Genomic DNA, 8,480 nt, shown 5'->3' with positions numbered 1-8,480 from the left:
TTTTTTTTTTTTTTTTTCCTGGTGTTTCTCCTCATTGTTCCTTTTGCACAGATCTCCATTCTTTTCAGGTCTAGCAGCCTTGTTCTGGCCCCAAAATCCTTTTATTCTCTGCATATGCCTGAAGTCCTTCACTGTGTTCAGCTGTTCCTCCCTTGGGCTTGGTGCCGTTCAAGCTTGGGAAAGAGCATCACATACAGCATCTTGCCTGTTGTTCCTGACATGCGGGGAATATTTAAGGTGAGCCAGACACAAGCGTATGTATGTGCACATAGGTACCACAAGCTCTGTGCTCTCCTAGGCATGTTCTCAGGCCTCCCCCTTCAAGGCTGTCCTGCACTGGGGTTTGCACTTCAAGCACTGGGGTTTGCTAGAGCCTGCCCCAGAGATCTGCCTTSCTCTCCACTAATGATCCAACAGCAAGGTGGGTCATTGCTTGGGATCTTCATGCATCAGCATGTGTCTCTGTATAAGCTATCAGAAGATACTGAATTTCTCTGTTTGCTCTATGAAAAATCTTTGGTCTCAGCTCAGTGCAATTTCTTGAAGGTTTTGCAAGGCTCTGGAGATAGGCAAGGGCTACCAGTGTGACCATTTCAAGTCTCAAACATATTTCCAGCATCAGCTGTCCCTGAGTGATGTGCAAGGGAAAAGTCAGTGTGAATACTAGCAAAATTAACATAACCAGGAAACCTGATTAGGAGCAAGCRTTATCTGATAAGAGCGAGGAAAGGAAGTGGCATTAGTAGGACCCAGAGCAAACAGGAATTGCTGAGTGTCTCCAGGAACTGTAACTGAATGGATGAGGGAGTAAGAAGATGATACCCTGTCCTTTGACTACATTTGCGGATCCATTTCTAGAAACTATCGTCAAAAAGAAGAAGAAGATTAATATTTTTCTACAGGAAGATGAACTAAACTGTGTGCCACAACTAGTGGAGACACCAATAATATCAGGCAGAGTTTGTACTTGGGGAAACAAGAATAAATAGGGAACTTGATTTTATAAGGAACGAGGGCACATAGTACAGCCCTGTTCCATATATACACCATACTGAAGCTACTGCTGTTTCTCAAGGAGAGGATATAGCTAGGCATTTCCTGCTTTGACAAAGTTGTTTTTTTACCTTAAGCAAAACACTACAGGTATGACTGGAGAAGCGACAGAACTGTGGTCAAGGAAGCAGTTTTGATTCATATTATATATGTAAAAAAGGTAATATGCAAAACCACCTGTAGTAATAAAGAGCTGCTTTCTAGCAGAAATATATAAATTGACCACCATTACTGAATCTGATGAAAGTGGACCACATATTAGCTTCTATTATATCTAAAGCTTCTTTAATTTTGGAGAGATAAGCCTCAATTTAATTGTGATCACACAGATTGATTGCTACCCATTTCTGCTCAAGGGATTGTGTGTGTGTCTCTGTGGGATGTGCTGCCCCCTTGACAGGCACATGTGGATTTTCCAGCGTAAGGGGAAGTTTGTGTCCCAGGAAGGTGCATTATCCTCCTTTTATAGACGGGTAAAGGGGCGCCGCAGTGGGAATGCTCCCCAGGAGTACACAGGCAATCGGCAGCGTGGCAGGGATTGGAATCTGGACTTCAGCCCCGGCTCAGTGTTTTGTGCCACTTGTCCGTAGGTTGTTCTGGCAGCCCAAACTGCAGAAGTCCAGGCCAGAGCCCTTCCCGCAGCGTCGTTCCGCAGGGACCGCAGCCGGCTGCCGCTGGGCCCCAAGGAAAAGAAAAATGGCCAAGGAAACACTGCCCCAAATCAGTGCCATTTGTCTCCTCCTTAGAAGAAGCATTAAGCTTGCTGGTAAAGTGCTCACTGATTTCCTCCCAACGTATTTCCTTGTCATCATGTAGGGCGTAGTCAACTCTCTATAATAAAGTTATATAATAGAGTCTATATAATAGAATTCTGCAATGGAAATATGTTCCTTGCTTCAAAGCTGTGACTTTAGCTCCTCTCGCGTGAGTACCTCCTATTTCTTAGAAAACTCAGTTAAGCCCAGGGAAGCAGTGCAAACCCAGCAACATGTTATGCTGATGCACAGGAGTAGCTTATTTATGTGCTGGAGTTCAGCTTTGTGAAATATTACGTGTAAATACATTACATAATTTTAGGTGGCTTACACACTGTTACATTGTAATCTGGTATTTGTATTGATTGCACTTTACTCAGAAGCCTTTAACAGATAAGAACTGCTGCTGGTGTCTTTCTTTTTTTTTTTCAAAATTGCCTCTGAAGGAGAAAATGGATTAAGCTGATTAAGCTTTTGGCAAAATAGTAAACAAATCCACGTAATGGCAAATCCTAGGCTTCCAAAGACAGGAAGTGAGGAGACATCCTTTTTTTAGAAACTGAAAGGATTAAGTAATTAAATTGCATGCAAAGTCTCCTGGAAATTAACTACCCAAGGGAATGTCAAATAAGAGTATAACTATATAGGACAATATTAATGTTTTCCTTTTTTATTCTTTCTTTTTTTTTTTAAATTGGTAAAGAAATAAGGACACCCAATAGAGAAGGTTAGAAGTGCTATAGGAAGAGAGACCAAAGCGAAATAAAGGGATGAAACCATCAGATCAGTGCACAGGTCGTGCTCAAGAGATGAAACCATCACTGCGCAGGTCGTGCACAAGTTGCTCCATGGATGTATCCGTATTTATGCACTGAATCCATCTCAATTAGATCTGGCTGCCACACAAAGCTTAGTTTTCTAAGAGTAGCTAGTGGGTTGAGTATGGGTACAAGTGAGAGCATGAGGGGGCAAAAGCGGGAAGCAAATGGGTCAGAAGAGGTTTGGAGAAGCTTCCCAAGGGCCCTGCAGGGGGAAGATACCTGGGAGGGATCATGGGGGTGCGCAGAGCGTGATGAAGAACCTTCGAATAAATTCAAACAAATTTCAAGGAGGCTCTGAGGAGCACCAAGGGCTTCTCTCTTTCTCCCCTCAACGTCTATCGAGGTAATTGCACGAAGGGCACAATCCTGCTCCTCTCCACAAGCCCCATCCTTCCATACAGGACTCCCACCATGAAACTTCCCTCTTCCAGCACTCGTAGCCCCCTTTGCTCCACTGCGCTGTCCCTTCCCTCTGCCTCTGCTCCCCAGGCCCTCCGAACAAAGGGGACTGCAAGTGGAAGGAATTAATCCAGCTGAGCCCTAAAATTAATTACCAAAAAAAAGACTTTATGTCAACTTAACAAGAGAACAGCCAGATAAATTAGTGCATTATCATTATATCAGCTCTTGATTTCTGTTATATTGCTGCTGAAGTTGTTATATAAATTTGAGGTCATAGTAGAGCTGTAGGAAATGGAAAGAAGCAATTTTGTTATCCTACGGTGAAAATACGAATGTCTGCAYAAATAGTAGTTATAAATAAACTGCAAACTTCCAACAAGGCTGCAACAGCTAGAAAGTACTAGTTCTTAATCTCTCATTGCAGAGTTTCAATACCAGAACATGCATCTCTAGAAAACAACATGATCTTGTGATATTACCTCAACTCAAAATAGGTTATTTCCACTTTGGCTGTTGATGTTATCTTAAATCAGATGTGTTTTATATGGCAGGACTGTCTCCTCCCACCCCGAAAATCACTTCCAGTGTCATGACACACTTTCCCTGTGAAACCTAAGCATGCAATCTGATAGGAAGTGTGTGTGTTTATATATATATATATATATATATATATATATATATATATATAAATATTTTGCAATGTGTGCATCTCTTCTAAACAAGAATTTAAATAGCTCCGCAAATCTAAAACGAAACACACATCAGTTCCTGAATACTAGGTCAGTTTAACACAAGCCTTCTACATGTCAAGTCAAAACACAGATTGGTCAAGAGGTGACACTTGAATTTATGTTTCCAGTCAACAACATGATTCATCCTGTAAGACTGGTTGCATAAGTTTAAAAGATAATTCAGCCTACAGTAGAAGCTACTGCACTGCTGAGATTCTAGTGAGCCGCCTAAAGAAGAAAAGCCAAGTACAGGTGGTTTGAAAACTGAAGATGAAACTTCAGAAGGAAGAATACAAGGAAATGCTTAGAAGTTCATTTGAAAATGTCAGGGCTCACCAGATGAGTTTGAAGTTTCAAAAGAAAAATATCAGTGTGGAAGTACGGGGAAAAAAATAAGCAATGATGAGATGGCTCAGTGGGTTTACTGCTCTTGGAGCAATGTTTAGCAAACTTGCAGTGTATTAGGTGGAAGAGGATGATACTGTGCCTTAGGCAAATTCACATCGGACAATGAGAAAAGCAAGAGTTCCGTAATTTAAAAAAAAAATAAAAAGAGTTTTCAACACACAGCAAAACATTCATTTGTCGTTTCATTTTTCTTAAATATGATAGTAGGCTTCCAATGTACTTGTTCCTCTGTGGAAGAAGGTCTTTGAACCAGGAACAACTTGCTCTGCCCTACTTCCCTCCCCAGCTGGCCTTAATGCTTAGCTAACACTCATATTTGCCTACCCCACATAGTTGTCAGGAGTGCCCTGATTTTGCATAAGAGAAACTCCTGGCCTCAGCAGCTGATTACATAAGGCCTAGCAGCAAGGCCTAGTCAGTTAATGCTGGTTTCCATAAACATTTGCACCTCCAGAGCCCAAGTTCCCTAGTAAACTCAGGCTGCCCCCAAAGCCCCTCTCCCGATTCCCAGAGGGAAAAGCTGGGCCTCATTGTGAAAGAAAGAAACCAGCAAAGCTGTCATCCTGATGTAGATGGAGCTCTCCCTGCATTACAGAGGAACTGGGAAGTGTAAATCCCAGTTCAGCGAGGACACCTTGTTCCAGGCAGATTTCACCTGCTTTGGATGGATGCATGTGTGGAGCTTCTTGCATTTACTAGCAATCCATTTTGTGTGCTCTTCATCAGTAAAAATGCAGGGGAATATACCTGGCTGTACAGAGGGGACAATAAAGACTGTGATGGAACAGAGCAAACAAACTGGAAATGAAGCTCTATAAATTCTGGGTTATTGACCTTGAGTAATGTTTTCAACAAAAATAAGAAAGCAGTTTTTGGCAGAAGTGATTTTAGAATGGATCGGGTGCCATTAACTTATGTCAACATTTGCTGTGTTGACTTTGCACGTTGCCACAGGGCACTGCTAAGGAGCTAAAGGTTTTTTGGGCACCAATCCAGGGCAACTCCAGGTAAATAAAATCTACTTTAGTTACTTTATCTGTATACAAAGTTGTCCGCTCTGCTTCCCGCTTCCCTGCTTCCCTCTCCACCCCAAACTCACACATTCACTGTGTATTTAGGCAGACCTGACGGCAAAGCCGACAGATCCTTTCTGGTCTAGGATGAACTGATTTCCATTTTCCAAGGGGAAATACCCGTCAAACGCTGCTGAGGTGGGCTGGCAAGACCATTGGGTAGGAAATATTTACTGCCATGCATGCGTCCCTCGTTTCGTTTTCCGCATTTCTGAAGTATTAAGTACATACTTCTTCGGGCCAAGGTTTATCACTGCATGTAAACTAACTCTAACGGAGCTGGACCTAGCGTCACTGATGGCCGTGCAAAGCTGTGCCTAGCTGCTGTTCTGTTTAGTTAAAACACAACCGACCCGATGCAGACTGATTTGGGGAGGCTCCCTCGTGCACCTCAGTATTGACCCAACCAGCTGCAGTCCGGCCCAACCAGATAGTTGCTCCACAGGCAAAAAGTTGGCATCCAGAAGCCCATCTTCAGGAACCAAAATGAGGTGCAGTGCTAGGAGAAGGGGCACAGCAGGCAAATTATTTTTTCTTGCTACTTGAACATTCATTGTTTTAGTTAGATGCCTCGGGTATGTTAGATAGGGCACGTCCCCGCCTGGAAGGAGGGCATGCACTTTCCTTGGGCGGGTGTTTTCACAAGCGACTGGTCTTTGGCTACTACCATCACAAAAACATAGAAACCACAGACTGAGAACGAAATCCCTTTGTCTCTGTTTATATGGGAATTAATTCAGTATCTATTCCAGTTTTCAGTCTTACAGCATAACATTGGCTGTCCCATGATGAGCTGCCACTTGCAGCTGCTTTTGCTTTTTACTATATTTTCAGTTTAAAACACTGTTGTATATAAGTACCAAGATATTTTAAAAATAAGTATTCCAAACAAAAATATGAATTTGTATTCATTTCCTTCAGCATATTTTACTGTTAATTCAGGTTGCTAGACTTTCAATATTTACTAATTGCTATCAGCATTTTATGGATTTCTCCTCATCACCTCCTCATTCTTTGAAATGGTTGTGTTCTTCCTACAGATGAGACATATGAAAACCATCTTAGCAACTTCTCTAAAAATTTCAACTGAGCAGTATTTCAAGGCATTTAATTAAGGACAGAGTAAGATACCCATCAATTAAAATTTCCACCCATCCAGCTGAACAGTTTGTGCTAGGATATGATCTTAAAGAAAATGATTTGTAATCTTAACTACAGTCTACAAAAGACACATACTGTACTTTGTAAGCATCAAGTGCAGTTCATCCTTAATTTTTTATATTATGGTGCCCGAGTTGTTCTGTCTATATCATGACAAGGCTTTCCCAAATTTCAAAGCTTTGTAGAAGAAAGTGAAATTATATCTTCATCTTCGTTCCTTGAAAATTTGTGTATAACAGTACTACTGCACTTTCTGAGATACTACTCTTATGAAACGAGCTGAGTTAAAAAACTCAAATCCCTCAAAAACAAATTCTACTCCTCTGACTGGTACCACTACAAAATAGTTGCGTAGAGCTCAACATAGTTGCACCAGCCTAAGTGAAAACAGAATCCACTTCACCTCAGAAGTACCTGTGAAGAAACAGGGAGGATCCTTATCTCTTTCTCTCTCTGAGCCAAATTAAAATATTTGAACTTAGCTGTTGTTGTTAGAAGATGTAATGCTTCTTGTTTTTCTTCCTTTTTTTCATTTAAGTGAGACCTTGAATATTGAAAGATAACATGAGCACAAGCCAGTATGATTCACGCAGTCCATTTAACTGAAATCCCTAGAAAAAAAGGACTCTAATTTCCACTTTTATCTTTTTTTTTTGAAAAAAAAAATGAAGACCTATTTTTATTTGTTTGTTTTTCCCACAAATTGCATATTTATATAAGGGTGTGTGTGTGTGTATATATAATAAGGGTGAGTATATAAGGTGTGTGCCTAGCTTACTAGGAAACGAAAGGCGCTGTCCATCACCACTCTCTACATGCAAGAGGAAGAGGCCAAATCTGATTTCTTAAAAAAAACACCTCCAATTTCATACTTTAACAGTTTAAAAATGACAGCAGAATTTCAGTTATTCCTGTACACAAGTAAACTGCCGTTGACCTCAGCATTGCTTTCTGCGTTACCTGCTCCTTCTGTGGGACTACCCGTAGCAGCGAAACGCTCCGTGCTGTGTGGGGGCATTACAGCTATCGCAGGCTGTCACTTGCAGCAGATGTGGCTGTGGAAACACTCGCGCTCTGGAGAGCAGTTATAAAGCAAGACACTACAAATACAGCTGCAGCCACACACTTATTCTGTACCTTAATTATTTGCTCATTAATGTCAGGACTCAAGAGCGTGAGTCATTAATATGAGGCTTGAGCTCCCAGGTTAGCCCCACATGAACCCAGCTAGAAGAAATCCCAGTTCAGCTGCAGCTCTAGGTCACAGATCGGAGAGCAGCCTCCTTTAATGTTCAGCTGCAGATACTATGGATGGCAGTAAATTGTAACGCTCATTTCGTTTGTTCCTAGTAAGAATTCAACCTGTTYGGCAGCCAGATAATTATTAGGTGCAGGCGGTAGGAGAGGCCACCAAACGGATTGCATAAACCTCAGACCAGTGCCACATAACGTCAGCAGGGCTGGAGGAAGGATGTCACGTCTCCTTCAGACCTTTCTCTTTCGGCACATTAGGGAGATTCCAACTGCGGCCTTCAAAACCTTGGGCAGCTCCTCCGAACTGCTCCTTGTGTTTGCCTCACTCCTAAGCAGCTCTCCTCACACCRAACTTCTCATCCGCTAATTTCACATATTAATAAACAGAGCAAGGTGTGTGCGTTGTTATAAATCAGTGTGAAAGGCACATCAGGACGTGTTTTTATACTCATCAACATCCCCACGACTTTCCTATTAGCCAACTAATCACTGCAATGAGAAAACAGGCMAACAGATGTCCTGTTTCGTGGGAGCTGCAGGTCAGTCAAACTAGTGCTTTCCATATCAGAAACCCTCTCCATCTTCCCACCTGGAAAGCAGGAAAAGAGGCAGAAAGTTGCCATCCATAATGAGAGGTCCACTTGCTTATTTTGGGTAGTGCTGTCCATCCCGAAGGAACAGGAATGGCATCAAAGGGACCATTTGATGGGTTGGCATCACAGTGTTCTACTTGCTGAGCTAAGCTTTAGATATCGAGGCTGGGGAAGAGCAGTCGAGATGGCGGTCCGTCTGGTCCCAGGAACCCTGAGGAGACCGGGGTTG

Source organism: Nothoprocta perdicaria, unplaced genomic scaffold, assembly GCF_003342845.1.
Source record: "Nothoprocta perdicaria isolate Ctin4 unplaced genomic scaffold, notPer1 scaffold_311, whole genome shotgun sequence".
NCBI lineage: Eukaryota > Metazoa > Chordata > Aves > Tinamiformes > Tinamidae > Nothoprocta > Nothoprocta perdicaria.
The sequence above is the reverse complement of the archived record's forward strand: the minus strand, read 5'-3'. Positions refer to the sequence as shown.